Below are 26864 nucleotides of genomic sequence, written 5' to 3' on the forward strand. Positions count from 1 at the left end.
ACTGGTTTTATCATAACAATACAGGCAGATCCCGTAGCTGTAGAGTCCCTGCCAGATCTCACTCAAAAACAAGAGCCCCCAGAATGTATGACTGTCTGCATTTAAGTCCCAGTGTCACAAGTTTTTTGCCCTTTTCTACAACGTTGCAAATGTGCCAGAATTAATATGTGATGCAGTACCACTGAGTAGAACTCACAAAATAATTTTTTTCTTGAAGCTTCTTTCAGCAGCATTTCAAATGTCACTTTTTTTTTTTCAATTAAAATTTAAGACTAGAAGGGGGAGAACAGATGGGAATTCACTGCTTAAGGCTTTAATTCATTTTGACCTCCCAAATGTCTTGTGCAAAGCACTGACTGGGCATCTGAACTCCTACTTGAATGGGTTATTTTAGTCATTGGACTTGTGTGACAGTTGTAGAATCTAGGCTGTGAGCTTCTGCGGGAAGTGACTGTCCTTTTGCTGTGTGTCTGCATGGTGCCATGCACAATGGGGCTCTGATGCCTTCTTGGGGCCTCAAGGTGCAATACAACTGAATAACAACATGGAAGTGTCCCCCCACAAAGATGAAGTTGAACTAAACGCAGGATACCAAAACATCTGAACGCTCAAAATCCAAATAAAAATTTCACAGATTGAACCTCTCTTCAGTGAAAAAGTCAAAGACAACCGATATGTGCAAAGCACTTAGGTTCTAGGGGGTAGGAGTGTGTGCCTGATCCCACTTACAATTAAATCCATGGGAGTTTTGCTTGATGGGGCTCCAGGGACATCACAAATAGGCAATGAAAGAACTATTGTTTTGGCAGTTCTTGTTAGACCCTGAAACCAGCTGAGCTACAAAAAAAAAAAAAAAAAAAGAAGAGAGAGCTATATTGATTTCCTAAACAAAATGGCAACAGATGCCTAAATGTCACTGCCCCTTTAAACTCTGAACAAACTGAATCTTCTGTTCTTTCCCAGTACAGTTGGCGAGGACGACACCTTAAATAACTCCATCTCTGCTTTGCAAGTAGGTGCCCCATTTCAGAACTCCAGGTATGTTTCCATGTGGCAAGATCTAATTCTAGACCTACTGAGTTATCTAGTTGCCTCTTTAAACCCTCTAAGCCCATCTCTACCCAGTAAACAGAAACAAGCAATAATAAGATGGTTAAGGGGGCAAGGAAGGGAAGAGGCTGAATTCTAGCTTTTGCGGGGAGCAGGCTTCATTATTACTAGCTGAATAGAAAGGGAAAGAAGCCCGTGTCATCCTGGGGTAACTCCATGGAAGCCAGTATAATAAGACTGGAGATGAATTTGGGCCAAGAATTTCGGTGACTCCTGCCCATCTTCTTGGTGTGTTCACAGCGTGTATATCATCAAGGAGAGATTCAAGGTAACCCTGGCCTAGATCAAATGAAAATACGGAGCCCCAAGCCCATTTTTGTGCTTTGGTAGGCCAGAGGCAGGAGTGGAAATAATCTCCAGAGAATGCTGGCCCCTTCTTAGTGGCTGGATTGGCTAATCTATTTGATCCTGCTTTGATCCACCTTGAGGGTACCTCAGACTGCAGGACAAGCTTAGTAACTGGAAATGAGTGATCAACCCAACACACTTACATAGAGATCAGCACCAGTCTAATCTTTGATCTGAGCTATTTGAATCTTTCCAGCCAGCTCTGTTGAACAGCCTGTGCTTTCAGGGTGTTCAGAATCTAAAATCAGATGGGCCTGTTGCAGACACACCTTATCTTCCATAATGGGCACCCTACCCTGCAAAAAAACTGCACTGTAAATTAGCACTATCTTATGGGTCTCCCAATGCATTCTGTTGTGATCCTCCTACCTAGGCCTTTTTTTCTGCAATAGGATTTGTGTGGGTGTGAACATGTCTGTGTGGCATCCCATCGAACATTGAACTCAGTGGGATGTAGCTAAGGGTAAAGGTTTGTCAGTGCAGGTCACAACGCAGGATTGGGCCTTAAACTGTAATCTCCCCAGAGCAGGGCTTATGTTTTCCTTTTGTTTCTTGCTGTTATGGCATGCTCAGACTCTGCTTCCCAAATACCAATAATCATATCCCCAAACACCCCTGAACTTTGGGGTGTTTAACATTTGGATCCGACTGTTGCAGCTTTATCTCATACTAGAACATCACCCAGATTTTTAATTTCCCCAAAAGCAAACTTCTTGCATCTGTTTCACATCAAAACAGTAAAGAACTGCTGGTTAGATGCATCCCTAGTGCAACTCCACTGGCTTCAGACAAGAGACACCAGGGATGAATTTGGCCCAGTATTTCTGTGCAATGCTCTGGCTGCTATGGCTCTTACAGTACACTCCTCTATCTCCTTGCCATACCTTTGTATGATAGGTTATTTACAGAAGTGGTTCCTAAAAATAGCCAGCTGGTTTGAGCTCTGTCTTCTCTGTCACCCCACATAGCAGCTAGACTGTGCACAGATGGGCTGCTCCGTTCAGTGATGCTCTTTTACAGAAGGTTATTCCACATAATCTCATTATTTCTGTAGGTGATTGTGCTGAGCTGCTGCTGAAGCTTGTTCCCAGCATAACTTTTTATTCTCCACATGTAATGTCGAAAGTTAAGTCTCTTGGTATGTGCTTTGTTCTGGTTCATGCTATTTTGGGATCTGGACTTGTAATAGTTTTATTTTTAATTCTCTTTAGAATTATGTCTGATAGTGACAAGCTGCTATCAGCATGTTATTTTCATTGCTCTTGGCATTCCGCGTTGCTAGCCCTACACATTCAAAAATCGTGTGCCAGGTCCCGAAAAATCATGAGATTGGCTTAAAAGTCGCGAGAATTTAAAAAAATAATAATATGGTCATTGTTTTCTTGGTTTTGAACCTTTAGTTTAGGGTTCATGTTTTCCAGTATCTCTCTCTAACTGTGAGGTCTAGAAATGTACTTTCATTTTTTTTAAATGAAAGCTCAGATTCTCACATATTCCTCTGACTCTGAGAGCTGAAGTTCTAGGAAAAGCACCAAATAGTGCCAGTAAAATTGCACAAGCCAGTAAAACTACTGATTTGTGTTTAATTCTCATATAATTGCCATCTTTATTCATATTGAGTAGTACCGGACTCCTCAGATAAATGCCATTTAAAATGCATGGAACTTCTTGTGGAGTAAGATCTTACTTGTGCTGAATAGCAGTAGCACAGTATGGCCCACAATGCCTTTGCAAGTTTGAATATGGAGGGCAGCCTGGATCTGCAATGCTCTGAGGAGCTGGTGTGCCCAGCCAACAGGTAAAGCTTAAATCTCTTTAATTTGCAAGAAGACAAATGACTGGGAAGCTGGAGCAGGCTGATGAAGTGCCAATTTATGCCAGATCTCCTAAGTGACTTCAGTGTTCCCCAAAGCTGTTGTATGGAAAGCCCTGGAAGCCTTAGTCCTCTGTTTATATAGCACAGGTGACATGTCAGTATATGTACGTTCTACCCAGCTAGTGTTCCTCACCTGTGCCACAGATCTAAGGATGAGAAGCTTGTTCATGGAAGGAAGTCTCCAGGGTCATTCGTTCCTTAACCTCTCTCCTGAGCCCACAGGCAATGATATCAAATTAATGTTATCTATAAACCCACCCCAGAGACGTATTTTATTTCTATAGCCCTTAAGTGGTATGTGGTACTTGACAGACACATTAAAAAGACAGGTCCTTGCATCCAGAATGGAAGTCAGAGAAGGGACAGCAAGGAATGCCAAGCAAAGCTGGAGGAGTAGGGACTGATATGGGAAGTAAGAGACCATACACATCTCATTGCTTCCTATTCTTTCTTTTATTTTTTGTCATCATGTTTGCTTGTTGACATGTATTTGTATAGAGGGAGGCAAGTCAGACAAGTGGGTGACAGTATGGGCTAGCAGATGGAGCACTTGGACTGAGAATCAGATAACCTGGCTTCTGTTCATGGCTCCATCACTGACCTGTTATGTGACCCTGAGCGAGTCACTTCACCTCTTGGGAATTCTGTTTCCCCTCCCACCTCTTGTCTCATCTATTCAGATGTAAATTCTCTTGCTCTGTTTGTACTGCACCTAGCACAAAGAGGCCCCCCTGTTGGTTGGGCCTCTAGGCAATACTGCGTTACTGGTAAGGAAGGCGAGGAGTTGAAGAGTGAAGGTATTGACATTTTGTGAAATGGATTGTGCAGACAAACGAAATTCCTTCTCTCTTTTTTTTTTTAAGGCATATCTTTATTGTGATATTTATAAGCTGAGCTTGTGGATCTGCAAGCCATAAAGCACAACACCCCAAAATATAATGCAATACAGCATGAGCTTTGTCAGTGAATAGCTGGATAAAGGGTGTGATTACAGACATTGCATTTGGAGACACAAATGCAAGCACTTGTGAGATGATAACTTAGTGTTTCTAATGATCTCTGGAGCTCATGTTGCAGAGATTGCTTGTGGTTTATTACAGCCTTCTGTTTGTTGGAAGGTTGGAGTCAGTAGACAGAATTGCTGTATTCCATTTCTCTACTTGCTGGAGCTTTTAAATGCTACTTCTATTTCCCTTGGCATGAGTTCCCTGTCAGGCTGCATGGTCACTGTGAAAAGCCTCTGGGTCTGTTTCTACATTACACTTTACCCCCCCAAGTAAAAGACAGAGAGTTTCTAAATAAGGTCCTGGGGAGTGTTCAGGCTTTTAGGCTCCCGCATCTGAAGTTATGAAATTGTCCTTGTACATGCCTGAGATGCTTAGAATGGATATTTGGATTGGCATTGTCACCATTTTAACAGTAATCTTCCTATTCTGTATCTAGTGATGGTAAGTCTGTTCTACTGGAGGAACATTGCGCCAGTTTGGTAACCTAGAAGGAGTGCATAGGAAAAGAGATCTAGATGGCACAGTAGTTTCACACAGTAGCCTTTCTTCTATGAAGATTTACTCCGTGTTCCTTCAATGTGTTGTATATGGGTTACAAGTAAAATGAACTCAGTTCTAGTATGGATGGTTTTAGCCTATGTTAAAGGGCGAGATCCTGATACTGTTGCTCATATTGAGTAATATCTTTTATTCTGGGAGTAGTCCCATTGAAATCCATGCTTGTGGGACTACTCGTAAGGGACTACTCATTGTGAGTCAGGCTATGAAATTCTGGCCCTAACGGAGCCCTATGTGTTAGTCTCTGCGTAGGAGTGCTCTAGGAGGAGTGGTCTGGCAGTAGTTGGCTGGCAGACCTGTGTCTTTGGAGAAGCTTATGGAGCCGACATGCATGGCAGCATTTAGTGGTGCAAAGAAGGGAAGAAACAGTGGGGACAATACTTAGTCCTTCTTTTGGGTGGCTTGGCATGCCTGCTGACTTGCCAGAGCCATACAGGATGACTCTGTTGGGTCGGCCTGAATTATCCAGAAATTGGGTGTGGTGGGCATTCAGTGTGTTCATTAGCTGTTTGAAGTACTTGGGTGGCTTCCATTGTGGGCAAGCAGCCTGGTAGCACACCCATGGTCACTCTCTGGGAGGGGAATCAACAAGAACTTAAGGGGACAGGACGGAGTTTATAAACAGGAAGAGTGGGAGCCAGACTGAAGGGCTGAGTGATGAAACAGTACACGGATTAGAAGGGTTTGTTGTAAGGATTGTGCTCCAGGGACTTCATCAGGCTTGTTGGATTAGACAGCAGACTCCCTCGCTCCACTGGAGAAGAGGACTAGAACTGCAACAGGCTGTGCAAATTAAAGACTTCTGTTGCAAAAAATTAATGGGGGTTTGAAGGAGATGTCTTACTCAACAGAGGATTGGACACCATTCCATGGAGACTGAGAAGGGTAAATCCTCCCAGGAAGAGCCTTGGGGAGAGGGTGTATAAGCATGTGCACATAATGATATTTTGCACATGAGGACGTGATAATCAAAAATAGTCAAAGTTGGGGAAAATCCCCTCAAAGTATTGTCTTTAACAGTTGTTATTGACAGTATTCACAGTTGTTGCAAAGGTTTATAAGAACATAATATATGAACAGCCATACTGGTCAGACCAATGGTCCATCTATCCCAGTATCCTGTCTTCTGACCCTGGCTTGTGACAGATGCTTCAGATGGAACGAACAGAACAGGGCTATATTGAGTCGTCCAGTCTCAGGGCTTATCTACAATTAAAATGCTACAGCAGCACAGCTACCTACCTCCCATCCCCAAGAGGCAGTAGCGAGGTTGAAGGAAGAATTCTTCTGTTGACCTAGAGCTGTCTACATGGGGATGTAGGTCAACGTAACTACGCCACTTATGGCTATGGATTTTTCACATCCCCTGACCAACGTAGTTAATTGGTCATAATTTTCTAGTGTAGATCAGACTTCAGCTTCTGACAATTGGAGGTTTAGGGACATCTGGAGCATAGGGTTATGTCCCCTGACCATTTTGGCTCTAAGAAAGATGTGGACAAATTGGAGAGTCAACAAAAATGATAAAAAGTTTAGAAAACCTGACCTGTGAGGAAAAATAAAAAACAAAACAAAACAACTGGGCGTATTTAGTATTGAAAAAACAAGTCTGAGGAAGGACCTGATAAGTCTTCAAATATGTCAAAGAGGTGGTGATCATTTAGTCTGCATGGCCACTGAAGGTACAAAAAGAAGTAATTGGCTTAATCTGCAGGAAGGGAGATTTAGGTTAGCTATTAGGATACAACATCTAACTATAAGGATAGTTGAGCACTGGAATAGGCTTCCGAGGGAGGTCATGGAATTCCCATCATTGGAGGTTTTTAAGAACAAGGTAGGCAAACACCTGTCAGAGATGATCTAGGTTTACGTTGTCCTGCCTCAGTGCAGCAAGCTGGACCAGAGAAGCTCTTGAGGTCCCTTCCAGCCCTACATTCTGTGACTTAGTGATTAGCATAGTGCTTTCCCCAAGCCTGTTACACTTGCACGTGGCCTGCCTACTTAGTACCTGGCTCTCAGTTTCCCATTATCACATGTTGCTAAAATTTTATCATATTAATTCCTGAAAAAAATAATTTGAAAAGACTTGCATCCTCCATTTCTGTATTTAGAAGAAAACTTTGCTCTGAAAAGAGGAGGAATGTCTCCTCTTAGCATATTTGAGCTTGGTGGTGTTTAGTGTTAATGCATATATAGGACAGAATAAAGCTCTCCAGTGTTAACCTATTTAAATAGGTCATTTTTCTATTTTTTTCTATATTCAGCACATTTAAACAAGTGATGGGTGAATGAGTTCCAGACATCATAAAAACCATCTGGAACCCGTTCCCCTAGAGGTGAGGCCTAAACTACAATTCTAGATCTGACCACTTTCAACACTGGGAAAGTTCAGATCCAAGCTGCATCATAAAAGCATCCAAACAGAACCCCTGAAATTTGCTCATCGTTATTTGCAACCTTTACATGCAGCACCTTTGATATTCTGGAATTTGAATTTATGCAAATTCTTGTTGGTATCTCAGTGGAGTAGCAGTAACAGTGCCTGATCCTCCTCTTAATGTACACCAGGATACTCAGGAAGAACTTCACTGAAGTCATCTGTAAGCCCACAGTATCTTTTAGGTTAGTCTGCTCCTTTTTCAGTGTGCACAGTATACAAATACATATACACACACACGCTCTCTGCTGGTGACACATTTCTTTTTTGTAATAAAAGGCTATAGGTACCAATCCAAGATAGCAAAGTGATTTGCCATGATTAGGCATCTTGTTTTCACTCATACTAATTCATAAGGAGGAGAGTCCCAAATGATCCATTAGTTAATAAAATAATTCCACCACTTCAATAAGTTTAGTTATTTTTTCCTAAAAAGAGTGGTGTATAAAACTGAAAAACTTACGGTTTGTAGAATTAAACCAGGCTGCAAATGGAGAATTGTTGTAACACATGTAACAAAAGATTGTAGCTATAATAGCAGTCTGCCTAGGGATAAATGTCTATTTTTCTGTGAAGTACTTAGGAATGCAATAAAATAATAAAAGTGAGGACTATGAGAGTAAGAATTAGCTTGCTAAAATGATCAGGTAAGAGAAATGTATGGATCTCAATGGATGATCGTTAATACATCACTAGGTTAGGAACTGGGGTTTCCCAGTATAACATTCCATGCAAATATTTTATTTGGGCTGATTGCAGAAGGGACATTGGCTGGCAAGGTCATGTAATGAATAATTATTTTTTCAAGGTATTATCTGCTTATCCTTTTGGAATCTATGATTTTATACCAGCATTTCATCTTCTTACATTATCTCCAAGTGGAAAAGTGATCCTTTCCCATTTCTGCTCTGTATTCGGGTGATCTGATGCTTCACACCATGGTTGAATTGCTAAGATTGTCTGTCTGACTGTGGGTCTGCTGCTGAGTGAATATCACTTCTGCAGTATTTCAGGTCTATTTAAGTCTCTGCATTGCTTTCCATTCATTCCATGATCAAATGAGTGTTGTCTGATTCCCATAATTTGGCCTGACCATAAGCACAATAATTTAAAAAGAAAAGTCCTTCCCCCATATAAGCAGGTGTTGGGAGAGTATCCAGTTGGACCATACTGAATGCTATTGCTGTGCTTTATGTCGGAGTGTTTGTTTTGTGTATATGTGCTTAAATACAAATAAATTGTAAATATTCCACCACCATTCAGACCATAATACTGGATTGATATGCAGGCATCCACTTTTAGGGTGGAAGGTATCTTGTCTTGCAGACATTAGCGTGTGGGGCATTTTGACCCCAGATACCTGGGGAAAACCCTGCTACAGATTATTCCATGGCATCTTTTACATTTCACACAGAGCAAATAGGACTGTTTATTGTTAAGATCTCATCTAAAAGAACTACAAACATTAAACTGCATAGAATTCAATTTCCCTGTCACAGAAGGGTAAAGGTCTGGATTGACCTTGTGGGCAACTATCTGTTACAAACCCAACTTTTAGGCTGTAAACCCCTATCCAAGATTGTCTTGCCCCTGAAAGCCTTGTGATCTTTGGGGACTGCCAGTTACAATGATTAAAAACATAAGACTTCACACCTGGTGATGGTGACCAGAACAGCTGTTGTTTCTCCCAGGAATCCTAGTATGAGAGAATGAGGAAAACCTCCATGCTGGCAAAACTAATATGATCTGCTCCTAGGTAGCTTACATGTTACTGAAGATATGGCTTCTGCGTACACAGCATCCTGCAAAGTAGAATTGTCAAGGCATGAAGGATCCCAGAGATACAAACTGTTTTGACACCTAAGAACGTAAAAGAACATAAGAACGGCCGTATTGGATCAGATCAAATGTCCATTTAGCCCAATATCCTGTCTTCTGACAGTGACCAAAGCCAGGTGCCCCAGAGGGAATGAACAGAACCGGTAATCATCAAGTTATTCATCCCCTGTCGCCCATTCCCAGCTTCTGGCAAACAGAGGGTAATCATTGATGGACCCAGGGCTGGCTTAGGCCGATTCCCCCAATTCTCGTGAAGCAGGCCCCACGCCTAAGAGGGCCCTGCAAGATAAGGAAGACAGCTGCTGCCGATGAAGGGCCCTCTGCTGAAGTGCCGCCGGAAACAGCGGCAACCGATTGAGCTGCTGCCGAATTCCCACCGCTATCTTCTGTGGCAGCTCAATCACTGCTGCTGTCTTTGGCGGCCTTTCGGTGACAGCTCTTTCGAATCGGGCCCCGCATGTCCTAAAGCCAGCCCTGGATGGACTTACCCTCCATGAACTTATCTAGTTCTTTTCTGAACCCAAGTGTATTTTGAATCTGGTGTATTGTGCTTTGCTGGGCCCAACAATACTCAGAAAAAAATGGAAACAGAATTGTTCCCTGTGCTGCTACTTCTCTGCCTGTTTAGGAAGATGAAAAGATGAAAGTTAAAAACCAAACCAAAACCCAAACCTGCAAAACTCTGTGGGAGCTCATTGATTTGAACCAGTAATAAAAACACTTCATCACTGCCTGGATGTAGTTTAATAACAGAACCCTGTTGTTATGTCTGGTAATTTCTCTAGGGTCTCCTAAAGATGATCCACATTAGAACAGGTGGGGCAGAAGCAGCTGAAGTATTATGCTGGTATCAGTATCTATAACCTTTGATTGTTCTGCTTTAAACAATCCCTGCATAATAGGAGATGATTCTGAATGGGGGTGGTGGTGGCGGCTTTGCTTGTCACAGTAAGAAGGAACTTAACTCAGTGAGGAGTTTAGCACAATAACCCTCTAATTATGTAACTTCCTTTTATATGGATCCAAGTGCCATTCATTGCCAGTGCCTCAGCGCACAGTCTTATGATCCTTTCAGGGGCCTCGGGACAGGACATCTGTGACGGGAAACGCTGGTGCAGAGGTAAATGAGGACACGCTGTACAAGAACATTGCTTGTTTTTCAGCAACATTTGGAAAACTAAGTTGTCTGCATCACTGATTGCATTCATGGTGTGATGTGGGGAGGCGCTACCTTTCCCCTGAAACTGGACCTAGTCCCGGGGAGTAGATGGTTGTCTGGGGGTCAGTTTTCCCCTTCTACTGAAATCCAGTCCTTCTCCTGGTCTCCCAGCATGCCCTCATCTGTAGCCCAGCTGCACGCTCCCAGGGTGTTCTGCAGAGCAGGAGTAAGTGCTGGGCTGATGCAGCTCTTCCTCCTCACCTGGAGGTGGCATAATTTAGGTGGTGGAATCTCCATCTTTAGAAGTTTTTAAAGTCAGGCTTGACAAAGCCCTGGCTGGGATGATTTAGTTGGGATGGGTCCTGCTTTGAGCAGGGGGTTGGACTAGATGACCTCCTGAGGTCCCTTCCAACCCTAACCTTCAATGATTCTTTGATAATGTGCAGCTTATCTACCGTAACGGTGTGTGAGGAGATGGGAGATGCTAAGTCTGCATGGCAGAGTAAATGCAGACAGGCTGCTTTGGCTGGAGGGGCGGCAGAGGAGGGTAGTGGAGTTAAATGCAGCTGCCTCTTTTTTTTTTTTTTTTTTTTTTTTTTTAAAGTAGTGCTAGATTAAGGCCAAGGCCCTGAGCTCCTTGAGCCGTATGAATGTCACAATCTCAGATTTCATTTGAATAAGGGGAATGCTCTAGTCCTCCTGGTTGTGGGGAAAAGCTTTAAAATGTGACTCAAGTGCAAACCGATGTTCTGACATCTGCCTACTCTGCATACAGCCTGATAACTGCGAGATAGGGAAATTGCTCCATTCTTCTCCATGGGCATTGGGGAAGTCAATCCAGGCCTTGGTAGGGAGCAGGGATTGAGTCACTCCTGTAGTGGGAGTTCCACAGGAAAACGTTCTGCTGGTTCCTACTAGTTCACGTTGGTAAGTAGGTTTTGGAGCAGAGAATCAGGCCCATTAGGCGACAATTCCTGGAACTGCTGGATTTACTGTTTGCTCCTACGGAGCCATCCTATAGGGAACAGGAGAAAGGAAAAGCTGCTGGGAATTTGCCCACCTTTCATCTGCCACCAGCACCTGCACCATCGGGAACAGAAAACTGTCCAAATCTCTGAATCATGCACACGACCAGTCTGCACGAGAACACAGCTTCATTATTACTTCATTCATCTTCCTCACGCTGCTCGTCTCTCTCACCTGTTCTGTCTTTTTTAGTCAGACTGCAAGCTGTTTGGAGCAGGGAAAGTCATCTACTGTGTTTTGTACAGCCCCTAGCACAATGGGACCCCAGCTTGTTGAGTCTACAATAGAACTAAGCAGCAAATAATGAGATCGGGCAGGAAGGAAGGCTGTTCTAAAGGCCTTTGGATAGGGGAGGGAGAGGACAATTAAGTACTGCTGGGGAAGTGGAGAAAAGGGGGAATTAAGTCTTGTTGCGCTCCTGCCCAACTCAACCCTTGCAGTTTTTTTAGTATAGCAGTTTATAAAGGAGCTTTTAAGCTGAGCACATACAATGAGCATACTTCATGGTCTTTCCCAGAAATGCCCTCTTTGCTGCCCCAGGTCCATTTTGCAGTGCACTGTTTAATTTAGGGCCCAGTCTTCTTGTCTATTCTTGAGTAAGGATTTGCAGGATCAGGACTTCTTGGAATACAAGGTCCTCAGGCAAGGGATATGTCTGTCTGCTTTTGTTCTTTAATTGGTTCCTGTGGTGCTGTGTTAATAATAACCATCATGTTGCAACACTTACAGTTTAATTATCCATCCAACTAGGGAGAACTCCAGACTTTCAATAAATCCAGCAAAAATAAGACTTATTTGTTAAATAGTATTTATCTGAGAGTGTTTTTGGATCCTGTACATTATATAGGAAGGAACCCTAGCAATTCACCAGGCATAAATAAACCGCATAGAAATTTTAGTTGAAGGCTGTCTAACAGCATAGAAAAAACCCATATCAAAGAAGAAAAAAATAGAAAACATCAAAGACTCCCTAAATACCGTAAACTGGCACAAGAATCTAAGTAAGCTGGAGAGACTAACATCACTAAAGAAAACAGCAGGGTGAATTTAAAGTGATTCTGTAAAAGAGTCTGAACAGTAACCTGGGAGCAAATCCTGAGTGCTTTGCTTGCATACTGTACTCAGTGGGATTGTGTGTGTCTATAAAATGAGCAGGATCTGGCCAGCTTTCATGACGATATTCATGGATTTTTTATTTTAAACAAAAATTGAAAGTCATTTCCATGCACTGTTGAAACCCAGATATAATTGCTCATGCATGAGACCCATAAAGTGAAACCAACCAGGATATTTTAACCATCTAAACAGAGTGAAGGGCATGAAGTAAATCGACAGAATAAGTAGCTGCTAGTATTCTTTATTAGTGGTAATATGGTAGGACCAAGTGGCCCCAGTTGTAGGCTTTCACCGTGCTAAGTTCTGTTTAAACAGAGTTACATGTAGCCCCTGCTCTTAACAGCACTTATCTACAGGAAGTTAGTGAAAAGTGTGTTAAAATGTTAACCTCTTTTCAGTTTTGATAATGTGATTAAACCCATGCAAAGAAATTTCTTAGGTTATTTTTGTCTTCACAGTGCTCCTTTAAATATTCCTGGGGAATTTGACAGTGTCAAATGTCATTTTCTTCTATTTATTGAAAAAGATGTGGTGCCTTCTTCTAATGGTCTGAACACTGGATTGAGAGCCAGGTGTGCCCAAAATTGATGTGTGTCCTTGGACAGGTAAAAGACCAGGATTCTCCAGATCAGATGATTAAATCCACAAGTGGGCACCCAAGTAAGAATGGCCTGATTTTCATAGCTACTAAGCACTCACCACTCATACTGACTTCAGTGGGAGCTGTGGGTACACAGCAGCTCTGTCAGCAACCCTTATGTTTAGATGCCTACATTGAAGCATCGTGTTTTGAAAACTCCTTATGGCTTTAACTCCTCTGCACATCCATTTCCCCATTTGCAAAGATGGTATGACGATTGCCGTCGCGATGAGTGTTGTGCTGCTGAATTAGTTCGTGTCTGTACAGTGCGTTAAAGGTGACAGGTGCTTTATCAATGCTCATTATTATCCAGTGTGTACTGTTTATGTTGTGGGGTCTTTTTTTCCACTCCCCTTTAAGATTCCCAAAGGCTGTTGCAAGGCAACAAGACTGCTTGTGACAGCCAATGGTCAGACACTGGATGTCTCACATACCAATTTAAAATCAACCCATTGCCCAAACAATAAAGGAAGAACCAGTTGGGGGGAGTGTTGTTGAGTGGGGTGTGGGACAAGCTTGCCCTCTTTTCAGCTATGACAATTAGGACATTATGCAGCTAAATCCCATGTTATTCCACAGATGGAAGAGACTGAACTATAACTACGTTACTGGGTGACAAAATACACTTAGAATCTATGACTCCTGCGCTGTTTTTACAAGTCCTGGAGAAGGTTACAGGGAATCATGCTGCACTAGCACTGGCAATGAACTAATAGATCCAGTAGGCCTCTTCTATCTCTAATTTCTGATTCTGTGATCATGCTGGGAACCTGAAGCTGAGGTGGGAACTACAGTGCTGCCAGTGATGTTCTGTAGGTCATGTGTATTTATAATTTATGTAATAGCTAAGATTTATGGTCTGCAGATATCAAAGCTTTTTCTAAAGGAGGGTTTCCTTATCCTTATTTTATAGCTATGGAAATGGAGGCATAGGCAGATTAAGTGACTTGCCCAAGGTCCCCGCTCATGTCAGTAGCAGATTTAGAAGTAGAACCCATATGTCCTGCTTCTGAAACCTTTGCCCTACCCTAAGCCCTGTTGTCTTCTGAATTTCTGCTCTCCCCTTGTCTGCGTTCGGAGCAGTGGAGAATCCTTTGTAAAGCATTGCCTGCTTAAATGGGAGGTTGCCCATGTTCATCAGTCAGTAATCTCTTCTGGTGCCATTTATCTAGGAGCCTTTCCTCTGCACACTGTGGAAGGAAACCAGCTCTTAGCACCGATCCCACTAATCTGGAAGATGACAAGACCTTTTCATGTGGACTTGTAACCAGTCAGAATGATGACAGAATCACTGTCTTGGCTGGTTAGGTGGTTCTCCTGCCGCCAGGACCGGTTATATCCCCTTCATCCTCTTTGTGGTGCTTCTCCTGCATGTGATCTCTGTCATATCTGGAATTTTATAAAGTCTGAATGCAGCAAAATATGGATGAGTGACATCTTCCTAGCAAAGGGCCATACTGACAACTGGCCACATGTCCTCCTGAGTCTAAGGGGCTTTTCAGTACGACTGAGAGGGAGCATGAGATCTTGCAGTCTGTGCTCTCTGCAGCTTCATCTCTAGGTATTATAAATAAGAATAGCCACAAGCTGGGCTGGATCAACAAAGGGAGCATCCATATACCCTACAACTGGTGTCCCTCTCTATTCATACCCCTTCCAGCCCTGATGTTCCACTAATGTACCATGTTGGGAACAGCTCTGGGAGCTAAAGATTTTAGTGATTCCATTGTTCTACCCAGAACAAAATCTCTGCTGCACTCCCCCTCACTAGCCACAAGTTTGCACCCTCATCATGCCCATCTGCTGGATAGATTGACTTATTCTGAAATCCGTTCAAAACAGACAGCCATACTGTGCCACTGCATTTTCCCTAACACTCCCCCAGAGTGCTTTAAAATGGGTGGCAGATGTATGGCCCGGTCAGTTTTTAATATCTAATCATAATCTCACATCAGTTGAACTCCAATTCCTGGTCCAGTTTAAATGGACTGAGTATTCCATCATCCACAGCTAAATGGCATCACTGCTGCTTTGATGATCATTGTAGGTTTGCTTACAGCTATTTTCATAAGATAACTGAAACGGTGCTTTTTTTGTTACAATGGGCTTTGGGAATCAAGAGAGAAAGTAGATGTGCCATTACTGTTATGCTCATTGACCCTGACAGAGCTGGCCTTCCAAAACTCCCCTTGTATTAGGCTCAGTATCTCCTAGGATCTGGCCTTCTTTCATTATTGGACTGGGCAGGCAGAATAAGATGGTGGTTGCCTGCTGTGGTAGCCGTGCCTTAACCTTCTGGGTGGAATTGTCATGTCTTTTATTGCCTGGTCCTGGACTTCCTCACCACTGGGGTTTCCTCCTGTACTAAAGGGCAGTCACATGAAAATCACAGATGGACACATCCCTCGGTCCGCTGGTGTTGCTGAGATAGAGAACCTGTTGCGAGTTTGTCTTCCTGCTGTAGTGCAGCATTCTGTCAGCTGTTGGAGCACTGCTGTAAGGGCCAAATCCTGATCTCAATAGACCAGGGAAAGGAGATGTGTCATGGCAGCGAGGAGGGGAGCATAGGATGCCACCCTCCCCCTCCAACGCACAAGGCTGCTCTGTGGGTGTCACTGCTTCCTTAGGGCTGCCATAGCCTCTGCCGCTGCTGTAGCCCCATCGCCATCCATAGGATTGAAAAATAGAGCCAAATAAGCAGGGATCCATCAAGCATGTCCTGGCCTGCCATAGTGCAGTGTTATCCTCTGTCATGGCAGAAGGCGCTTCCATGCACTTTCTGCCCAGGCTGTCCTTTTCCAATCCCACTGTGCAGTGGAACCACTGTATTTCCACTACCAACCAGGCATTCTTTTACTGTGGTGGGCAGGGTAGGATTTCCCCCAATGTCCATGGTGTTTGCCTCATAGTAGATAAAAAGTGCTACATAATAATACTACCACCTAGCTCTTATTACTCTTTACCATTTTCCTTACCAAGCCTGCTTCCTGAAGGAGTAGAGTTTTATTTATATGGCCCTTTCTGAACCAAAACCTTGCTCAAAACCCAGCCAGCTGCTAAATGGTTCTATTCGCATCAAACCCAACAGTTCCATGGTACCCAATAGTACCTGGCAGTTCCAATAGTTAAACTTTCAGAACTCATGGAAACGCTGAATCTTTGTGCATTGTTCTCACAGACATTATCAGCTTGATGCATCTGGGGCAGATGCACAACTACTGCAGTATATCCATGGACTGAAATAAAATGGTTTCTTTTTTCATAATGCACACTGCATTTTCCCTTTCCCTGCTCCAAGGACTGTGCCAATTATTAACAATTATGCTGACAGGGAAAATGTTGATCTCCTTCCATTTTACATAAAATATTCCGATGGGCACAGAATGGTGGCACTCTTTCTTCTGATCGCACTTCTGACCTCCCCCCCCCCCCCTTTATTTATTTGGTAGTGGTTCTCTTAGCACCGTGTCTCATCCACTCACACCTGGCCACAGCTTCCTTGCTTTAGTTAGCGTCCGCCACCATGGGTTCAAAGCTCAAAAGTGGCCTCAAACATGAGTTGCGTGAACACTACCCATGGAGTGGGAGGGAAATACAGAGAAGGGAATTTAAACTGTAACTTGTCTTATTGGCTAGTTACTGCAAATTATGGGTCCAAATTCTGGCTTTAGATTTGTACACAATTCCCCCTGAAATTCGGAGTTGTCTAACTCACATTCAATTCCCATGCCTCTTCACTGAAACTGCCAACAAAGGTACATACAAGTTTGGATGACTGTTTTTGTTATGCAGGCACCTGTGCATAGGACACTAGACTAAGGCCTTGTCTACATTTACTGGGGGTTCGACATGCAGCGATCAGTGCATCCCATCAACTCCTGTACTCTACCTGAATGAGAAGCACAAGGGGTGTCGACGTCACAGTAAGTAGATCTAAGTACATCGACTTCAGCTACGTTATTCACATAGCTGAAGTTGCGTAACTTAGATGGATCTCCTCCCGTAGTGTAGATAAGGCCTTAGACTAGGAATTCACTGTTTTTCGTAGGTCACCGGCCCTTCTCTGGGGCTAAGTCAGCTGGCCTGGATTTGAACCATAAGCGTAGGCTTCATCTCTTTTTGCCAATCCCGTGAACCACCAAATCTTTTCCCCTGGGTTTTAAGCTACCGAAGCCTCCTTTTTGCAACCTTCACGGCTAAAACTGTGATACATGTGTAATTTCTTTGCCACAGAGACTTGTGAATTGTCCTCTACCTTGTTAACCTTCAGCATCAAGGTGCCATCTTTTCAGGACCTTGGGACTTGATTTTTTTCTCCCTCTTTTCCTTTTTGTTTCTCCATGTGACTTTACCATGCAAGTTTGCAGTGTTGTTATATATAGTGTTGAGATATTACATCACCCACCTCGTCCTTCTCTTTACTGTGCAAAGCGTCCTATATGCTTTGGATTGTCCATGTAGTTGCAATATTTGATTTCCATGCTGAGGGCTTGACATTAAAGAGTCCACATTTACTAGTAGCCACGCTGTGGCATCTGAGATGCTGCATTTTGTACTCCTAAATAAAGGGAAAAAAAGTGGTAGCCAAATTACCAGTCTGGTGACTGTTGGAAAATGTTTTTAGTGGCTACCAGGATCCTGCTTGCACCTGTCTGCAACTTGCATCCTAACTTTGGTTTGTTTCTAGAGCTGTGTATCATCCTTTATCCATTCACTAAATCTCTATTTAAATACTGACTCCACAGTGTCTTGGCTTCGCACAATTCTCTGCTTGCATGAGGTCTGTGCTGACTATTCATTGTAGTAATTTGAAACAAAGCTTAAAGTTTTGTATTTTTCTGATTATTACTTTTTAATTTCTGCTAAAGGACAGAAAACAAAAACAGTATCATGTATGATGCCCTGGTGTTTGCAGAAAACCCACTGTTAAATCCACAATAAAGTAAAAGGGTATGATCCTACTGTTCAATTAATGGGACATTTCCTGTGATTAAGGACTGTGAGACTAGACCTAAAGCTTGCATAGAGAGTGTAACAGGAGCATATCCCATGATGCTAAAGCCTCTTCTAAACTTCACTCCATTTAATTTTTCTCTCTCCTTTTAGGGTCATTATAAACACTGGATGAAATCTAGTCAGTCACAGCTCAAGATCACAACTTTCTCACTGTGATTTCATTCCTGCACGTACTGCTTAACTTCAAAGAGCCTGTGAAAACTCAAAGCATTATAATGTAAGTTGTCAGTTCATTAAGGGACTAGATTCTACTGGTACATACAGCACTATCCAGCTGAAGGGAGAGTCAGTGCAGGGTTTGTTAAACAGACCTGCATGTTGCTTTCAGGACATGTGTTGCCGCTTTGTTGTAAACAGAGTGTGGCCGAAAACTGTTTTTTCTGACCCATGAGAATTTTCTGAGATTTTGAAAATTTTTCCCATCACAAATGCGTTGAAAAGTCAAAAATCTCAAAATTTCACAAACTGATTATCCAAATTAAAAAAAAAAAATCAGATCTGGTCTTTTTATTTTGATAATTTAGAAACTTTTAAAATTTTTTAAACTTTTTAATGTTTAGCTTTAAAAATAACTAAAATTTCAGAACAAAAAGTTTCAAACTAAAACCCCAAAACATTCTGGGTTAAGAAAAGAAAGTGGAAATGGGAGGTTGTGTCAATTTTGACATCTTTTTTTTCCAATTTTTTTTTCTAATTAGGAGATCCCTTTCCCATGAACAGTTTCTGTTTTGACAAACTGGCATTTTCCAGTCAGAATGTGGTTTGTGGAAAATTCCCAAGCTGCTCTAGTTGTCACTGTACACTTATATGGCAGTCTCTAGCTGTTCATCTCAAAGTGCTTTACAGATGCTGATCAAATCCATGATGAAAGCAGCTGATGATTATTACATAGAAGAAAATAATCCTAGTTAATAGCTGACTCAGCGAAAGAACCATGTGATGAGTTAGCAAGTACTCATCCGCAATCCCCTAATAACCCACCATGTTGTTGTTTGGGGAAGGGAGGGGTTTATGGTTTCAGCACTGTTGGCCTATAGTTGGCCAAATGTAGATGGTACCTAACCCTGTTTTAAGCAAACTAAAACCTTGGACAGAGCTAGGCTGCAAAACTGTTTGAGAAGTTGGGGATTTCATATCGATGACTGGTGGCCTAGTGGGGGAGCCATGACAGTAGGAAGCAGGGGTGCTGGATTCAGTTTCCCAGCTCTTCCCACGTGATCTTGAGGCCCTCACCTTTGCACCTCAGCTTCCCCATCTGTAAAATATGGATGATAATACTCACCATTGTAAAACATTGTAATGCTACAATATATAGAGTGCACGCTGAAGCTGTGGGGCTCCCTCAGAGACTCTACACTGAATAAGACTATTGGTGTTTTGCTTGGGCTGTATTATTTGTCTGTAGGGCTGGTGCCACTTTCTTCCTGTTGCATGGATCTGTACTGGGACCTGTGCTGTTCAACATATTCAGATATTATCTGGAAAAGAGATGAACAGCGAAGTGGCAAAATTTGCAGACGATACAAAATTACTCAAGATAGTTAAGGCCAAAGCAGACTGTGAAGAGTTACAAAGGGATCTCACAAAACTGGGTGACCAGGTGACAAAGTGGCAGATGAAATCCAATGTTGATAAATGCAAAGTAGCACACAACGTAAAGAATATTCCCAACTATGCATACAAAGTGATGGGGTCTAAATTAGCTTTTATCACTCAAGAAAGATCTTGAAGTCATTATGGATAGTTCTCTGAAAATGTGAACTCAGTGTGTAGCAGCAGTCAAAAAAGCTAACAGAGGTTGATAATCCTACAGTGTAATGGGGCTGCCACTTACTGAGTGCCCCGCATTTCCAGAAGTCCCTGTGGCATCCACCTGTTCTCCCTCTTTCAGAGCCCCTTCTGAGCTCTACTTAGTTTCTCGTATGAGTGGACCCATTCTTCACTTGCAGCTGGTTTGACGACCACCAGCTGTCCTGCGTCGTCCTTAATATCTCAAAAATCAAGTGCGGCAGGGCAATCCAAGAGTTCACACTTATCTCTGGCTGTTCTGCCACCCACATGGAACTCTTTCTGCTAGCACCTGTTCTTCACAGGGTCACCACTCCTAGCCATTTCTAACTGGCGCTTGGCCATTTCCTTGGCTTTTGTTCGTTCTAGCTTCCTGGAATGGGATCTTCTGGTCCCATCTACTCTTAAAGGGCCAGTGTACTCCATTACATGCAGTATGGAACACTGCTGATCAATCTGATTACACCTGTGCATTCACTGACTCAGCACAGGTGGGGATTATTATCTTCCTCTCCCCCCCACCCAACTTCACCTTCTGCTTGAGAATATTAGTTTGAAAACCCTGGAGGTAGTTTTTGCAGTTAGATGGAACTCTAGCATTGTCTAAAAGACTGCTACACTCATTTGGTGTTCCAGTCCATGGGATCTTAACTCCTTTCAGTGGATTTCAAGACTTTATTGTGCCTCCAGGTAAATCTGCATCTCTGTCTCCAATAGAAGCCAATATTTAGTCACACTTCTTATAGTTACAGCTGCAGGAATTGGAGTCCCATAGTACAAAAAATGACCTACCTAAGTTCACAGAGCATCCCAGATGGTGGTTTGTAATAAGAAGACCGAAGGAACCATACTACCTGCTCCATGCTGTAACCACTAGTTCATCCTGCTTCTCTGGAGTATAATTTCTAGAAGGAACTACTGCACTGACATGTAATTCTTAGGGTAGAACTGTTCCACTTGAGATCCTCCTCCAGCTGAACATGGCCAACAAGCTGCTTATCATTTCAGCAGATGTTTCTCTGTTTTTCCTTTTAAAGGTCCATGGAAGTTATTAACATACACTCCCCACCTCTCCTGGGAATGTATGTTAGCACAGCTGAAACCCAGAAGCTCAAGTAGGTTTTGAAATGCAATTTTATGCTCCTGAGACCCCACATTAAGCTGTCTTTGCTCAACTTATTTGCACTGGATTCTGGCAATGAGATGGGAGATAAAGGAACAACTGGGATGGTTTGTAGGAGCCTCCACCTAATGAGAGCAGTAACATATTCTGCGCCTGTCAGGAATAGATAAACAGGACTGGAGGGCTGCCAGGTAACTTTTTGTCATGTGTTAAGAGGGCTTGAATCCTAGGTTCATGCTCATATCAGTTCGTTTTAGCTTGTTAATGTCAAGGGAGCTTGAATGTCCCCGCAGTGTAACACTGCATCTGTGTAACAAGGATTCTAAATGCTACATCTGAGAGATTCTCTGATTGTCATCTGCAGCCCCAGAGGGGACCATGCAGACATCTGAGAGGATTCTAAGAGGATACCTGGACTTGTCCTGCAATGTGTGCATTGATTGGGGTGGGTGGCTTTTAATAAAACCAGTAGCCACAGGTCAGAAAATAACAAAAAGTCTTATCATGAGGTACCACTGATTCAGTGAACTATTTTAATAGTAGACACCCCTGCAAAAGATATAGGGCTGACCTGCTTTAGAGTCATTCTATGGGGCCACGTCAAACCATAAGATTTTATTTCACCTACTGGCTCTGTAGCTACTGCTGTTATAAAAATATTCGTTGGTATGGGAGGAGGGGAGATGGGGATGTTATATACTTTCACCTAGTGTCCAACTTTGCAGAGAGAGCAAAACCAATTTATTATGAGAAAAATAAATGAGCCTGACAGACGCTGACAATACAAGAAACTAATTGGCCTCTCTGTAAGAAAATGGAACGAGAGAAAGCAATTCCAGCAGCACTGCAGAAATGACACCTGTCTTGTCATTCTGTTTGCCTGTGTGTGAGAGGCTTTGCATGCTTTTCCTTTTGCATTGAAGCAGAATAAGTTTGAGTTCTCACTAAACATACAAGGAAATGCCACAAACATCTGAAGTCTCTTGTCCATACTATACAGGAATCTGCTCTGGTTGGTTTTGAAAGGTGCATCAGGTGACCAGGGGTGGAGGGTGGGATCTATTTTCTTGGAATAAGGCAAAAGCTAGATTTTATTGTTACATCTATTGTGCTAGATGGTCTATTTTTAACATGGGCTGCCTGACAGCTGCTGGCTACAGGCAGCTTATTTTATTATCTAATGCTGTAATTGATAATGCTGTAACTGATGCAATCACTCTAATCAGTTGGTAATATCATTGCTTGTAGCGGTCTCACAGGGGAACAGTAGATGCATTGGTTTGGTATTCCTACCTCAAAAAAGTGTGGGATTTCCCATCCCCACCCCTGTTTTGAAGTTTGCAATTCTCTAGTAGTTGCCTCTTGATGTTTTCTGTAGATACCAAATCTCATTTGTCACAGATGCATCATTCTGGGTTGTATCTCTCAGTTGGTATTATGTTAAGGAATGTGGAAGGATGTATCCCATCACTGCTGCTATAGAAATACGGGAGAATTTTGATTCTAGAGTCTAGAACTGAGACCTGACTTCGGACATCGTGTCAAGAAGGGCGGTTTGAAAGCGTTTGCATGCTGGAAATTGCCATAAGTGAATTATTGGTTAGCTCTCCCTTTCTTAAGGTCACTATATAACTAAGTGATCTTATCCTATCAATGCAAAACTCGTACAGTTACCTTATGGAATCTACATTCCTGCTACTTTTAAGGTTTTTTAATTGTCATTTGACATTAATAATAATACATTACATTTACATCATGCTTTTCATTCTAAAATGTTTTATATCAGACCTGACTCTTACCCTCCTGAATAGCGCTACTCACGTGAATAAGTCTGCTGTATCAGTCTCTTATTTAGGACCTTTTCTCATATTGAGTAGTACCTTAGTCCATGACTGATTCTACTGAATTCAATGACACTACTTGTGAAGTAAGGTATTGTTCAATATAAGTAAAAGTTTCAGAATTGGGCCAATAGTATATATCATCTTTGTTAGTTCAGGGATTATTTCACCCACCACTAAAATACATCCATTCTGGGGTGAAACATGGCAGCTGTTTAAGGGCACACAGCAAGACTGCACTATCTGTCTAGGTATCTTTATGAGCCGCATTGCTGTAATATCTGAACACCTACACAAGAGTCTGTAACACGAAAAGAGGAATAACTTATCCATTTGAAACTGAAAGGGAGGATTTTAGATTTGGGTTACCTGAGTTTAACTGGGCCAGAACACCTAGATTAAGACTCTTGATTTATAAAAACGCTGCCAGGGGATCCTAAAAGACCTGATGTTTGGGTTCAATAAAAAATAGTAATAAAGATTTCTCAAATATGTAAGACCATTCTTGATTTGCTGTGAGTTTGGACTAATCACTGAGGAACTTGTGAGGAGAGAGAAATTCTGCAGTACACTTGCTAAACTGAACTTTCTCAACCAGAATGTTAGAAAGGAAAATGCTAATTATTCTGTAGGTATTGCAAAAGAAACGTACAGCTACACGATAAGTGCTTTTGTACTTAGTTTAATGGTGGAAAGTACTTTAGAAGAATCAAAGCAGTTTTCAGAAGATCTATTTTGGGAAATCTAATTATTTGAAATTAAATCCGTGATGCTAATATTTCAAAGATCAGCTAAACATGCCTCTGAAATTTACATCAGTACAATGGATTTAAAACGAACAACTTATTATTTTTCTGCCTTTAACAGAGGAAATTCTAGAGCTTTTTTGAGCCATTATTTCTCCAGGTAAATTGTGTGGGGTAAATTGTCTGAAGAGTCAGTCACCATACCATGTTATATAAGCAGAAAGGGGAAGTGCATATGTAACCCATGTGCCTATTAAGGAAATGCCTCTTTAAGAGACCCACTGCGGGGAGGTAGGAGTGAGTTGTGTCTGGGTCTTTGTTGCTAGGCAGATTAAGCACTCCACATCCAGAAGCTTCTGGAATTTGGTGTGGTAGTCTTGGGTCTGCTCCAGTAAGTTCCCTGTTGCTGAGGTCAGACTCCATGAGGCAAGCAGTCAGGGCAGCTGCTTTGCAGAAGGCCATGTGCCCTGTGGGAGCTGGGAGAAGCTGAGCCCAGGAGCAGGAAGCAGGCTGTCGTCCCTAACTCAGGGCTTGGCTACATTAGGCATTTCAAAGCGCTGCCCTGGCAGCGCTGCGGGAGCGCTGCCGCGGCAGCGCTTTGAAGTGTGAGTGTAGTCAAAGCCGCAGCGCTGGGAGAGAGCTCTCCCAGCGCTGCTTGTAAACCACATCCCTTATGGGTGTAGCGTGCAGCGCTGGGAGCCGCGTTCCCAGCGCTGCCACCCTGATTACACTGACACTTTACAGCGCTGCATCTTGCAGCGCTCAGGGGGGTGTTTTTTCACACCCCAGTTGCAGCGCTGTAAAGTGCCAGTGTAGCCAAGGCCTCAGAAGCATTTTGTAGCAGGGTTTTCCATAAATCTATACGCTTAATTGAGTGGTTGGTTAATCAGTTAGTTGCTAGTAGTGATTTCAGCAGAGGAAGAGTCTGCATGGATTTCAACTAAAGATTCCTACAAGCAAGGCGGGGGGGAGATGTTTTAGACTCAGAAGACTGTTAGTCTTTGATCACCAAATCTAGAGTCTAGATTTGGTATCAAAGACTCTAACGGAGACTTAGAAAACCTAAGCTTTTGGGAACTTTCAGTTTCTTCTCACTGCATTTCTGTGGGGACTGAACTGTTCAGATTTTAATTTGTTTTCTTTATTTGTGTTTATGTATAACTGTGAAGGTAATGTCTGTGGATTATAAAATAGCCATGTCATGCTGTCGAAATTAGATTATTTGTTTGTTTAGCATAAGACTTTTATAGTTATTTAATTAAATTAATTTCTTCAGTTCCTTTTGGGACTTGAATTGGGGGGAGGTTGACCCTGTGCAAGCCTTGCTGAAAATCCTTTGAGACTGTACTCTGGGTATCCAGCTACGCGTGTGTGTGTGTGTGGTTTTTTTTGTTTTTTTTTTTTTAAGGCACTGGAGATGGGAAATGAAGTGACCTCTAGCCCACCCAAAGGTTACACATACAGGACAAAAGGGTATTTGATGATTCTTATTAGAGATGGGCCCCCAACAAAGCCCCAGATCCATATAATCCCTAAAAAAGGAGGATGTTCCTATCTTTATTCAGATCTAAACATTTGGGACCTATCTCTAATTATTAAAGTCTAGGATGAACCATAGACTGTCCCATAAGACATAGACTAATTCCCTGGGGTTTAATGCCATTTAAGGATGTTGTGGACTTTGTGGGCATGCTGTGCTGGGGAGAAGGGGACATTTCAGACTTGGAGGAAGAACAGATAAATCATTGGAAGAACCAGCCCTGCCCTATTGGGAGTAACGCCATCTGTAGCCTGTTGAACCTGAGCCACTGCTTCTTGCAGTTGGTTTCCAATCTGCCCCTTGTGCCAGGAACCTGCAGTGGGAAGATGGGTCACGTTGGGAGATCGGGGTGGGTAAGAATTAGCAAGGAGGCAGAGGCGGCAGCACAAAGGGAGCATGGTCAGAGTCAGAGTTGGGTACATGGGTTCCTAGAAGATAAAAGAGTTGGGAGAGAGGGAGGCAGAGATCCTTCTGTCTAGGAATGAGAAGACGAGTTTATTGGGACAGAACAGAACATAGAGGGTGAGCACTGTCAGTGCCTTAAGGGATAAATTACTACAGAGCTAAGCAGCAACGGGCCTGAATCAAAAACCCAGATCTGAACACTGGCACATGAATCTCTGAACTGGCTCATGTCTATGAGCCCAACTCTGAAGTCCTTACGGAGTAGTGACATAGCTGTTATTCACGTAAGGTAATAGCCCCAACAGCCAGGAGGGGTAGGTGTGTAAGTAATAGTATCCCCATTTTACAGAAGCACATAGAAGTTAAGCATCTTGTCCAAGGTTATACACCCAAGTGAGTCTGTGGGAGACTCGGAAAGAGAACTTCAGAGTTCCTGGCTCTGTCTGTGCTGAGACAAGCAGATCATGCCTCTCCTGTTAACTTCTGCCTTCCATGCTTGCATGAATGTTCTGAATGTTTTGTTCCATGTTGCAATAAGAGATTCCAGTTGAGAAAAAGATTTGGGGGGTTTGGAAGTTAATCAGCTGAACATAAACTCCCTGTGCAGGGCTGTGGCCAAAAGAGTTAACGCAATCGTTGGATGCCTAACCAGGAGTCTAGAGTGGGAGTAGAGAGGTTATTTTATCTCTGTATATGGCACTGGTGTGATTGCTGCTGGAATACTACGTCCAGTTCTGGTGTCCACAGTTCAAGAAGGATGTTGATAAAATGGAGTGAACTCAGAGAAGGGCCATGAGAATGAGTTAAGGATTAGAAAACATACATGCCTTGGAGCAATAAACTAAGGCACTTAAATCTATTTAGCTTAACAAAGAGAAGGTTAAGGGGTGACTTGATTACAGTCTACAAGCACCTACATGAGGAACAAATATTTAATAATTGGCTCTTCAGTCTAACAGAGAAAGGTAGAACATGATCCAGAGGCTGGAAGTTGAAGCTAGATTAATTCAGTCTGGAAATAAGGCATGGATTTTTAACAGTGAGAAGAATTAACCATTGGAACAACTTACTGAAGGTGGAGGTGGAGTCTCCATCACTGACAATTTTTAAATCCAGACTGGATGTTTTTCTAAAAGATTTGCTCTAGGAATTATTTGGGGAAGGTCTATGGCCTATGTTATCCAGGAGCTCAGACTAGATGATCCTAATGATCCTTTCTGGCCTTGGACTCTAGGAGTATTTGAAAGGACGGCCATTGACACTTCATTTCCAAGGAGGCTAGAGGACTT

The 26864-nt window shown here is 42.6% G+C and overlaps 1 protein-coding gene across 1 annotated transcript in view; it reads left to right on the forward strand.

Annotated features, from left to right (window-relative positions):
• The first annotated feature begins 967 nt into the window (after window positions 1-967).
• Window positions 968-26864, forward strand: part of MAPK4 (mitogen-activated protein kinase 4) — a 152293-nt gene continuing 126396 nt past the window's right edge. The window contains exon 1 of the mRNA XM_075066869.1: window positions 968-1038. The gene's annotated coding sequence lies outside the window, so the exon portion shown is untranslated. The remainder of the gene's footprint in view (window positions 1039-26864) is intronic.

This window comes from Chelonoidis abingdonii, chromosome 6 (assembly GCF_003597395.2).
Source record: "Chelonoidis abingdonii isolate Lonesome George chromosome 6, CheloAbing_2.0, whole genome shotgun sequence".
NCBI classification, from domain to species: domain Eukaryota; kingdom Metazoa; phylum Chordata; order Testudines; family Testudinidae; genus Chelonoidis; species Chelonoidis abingdonii.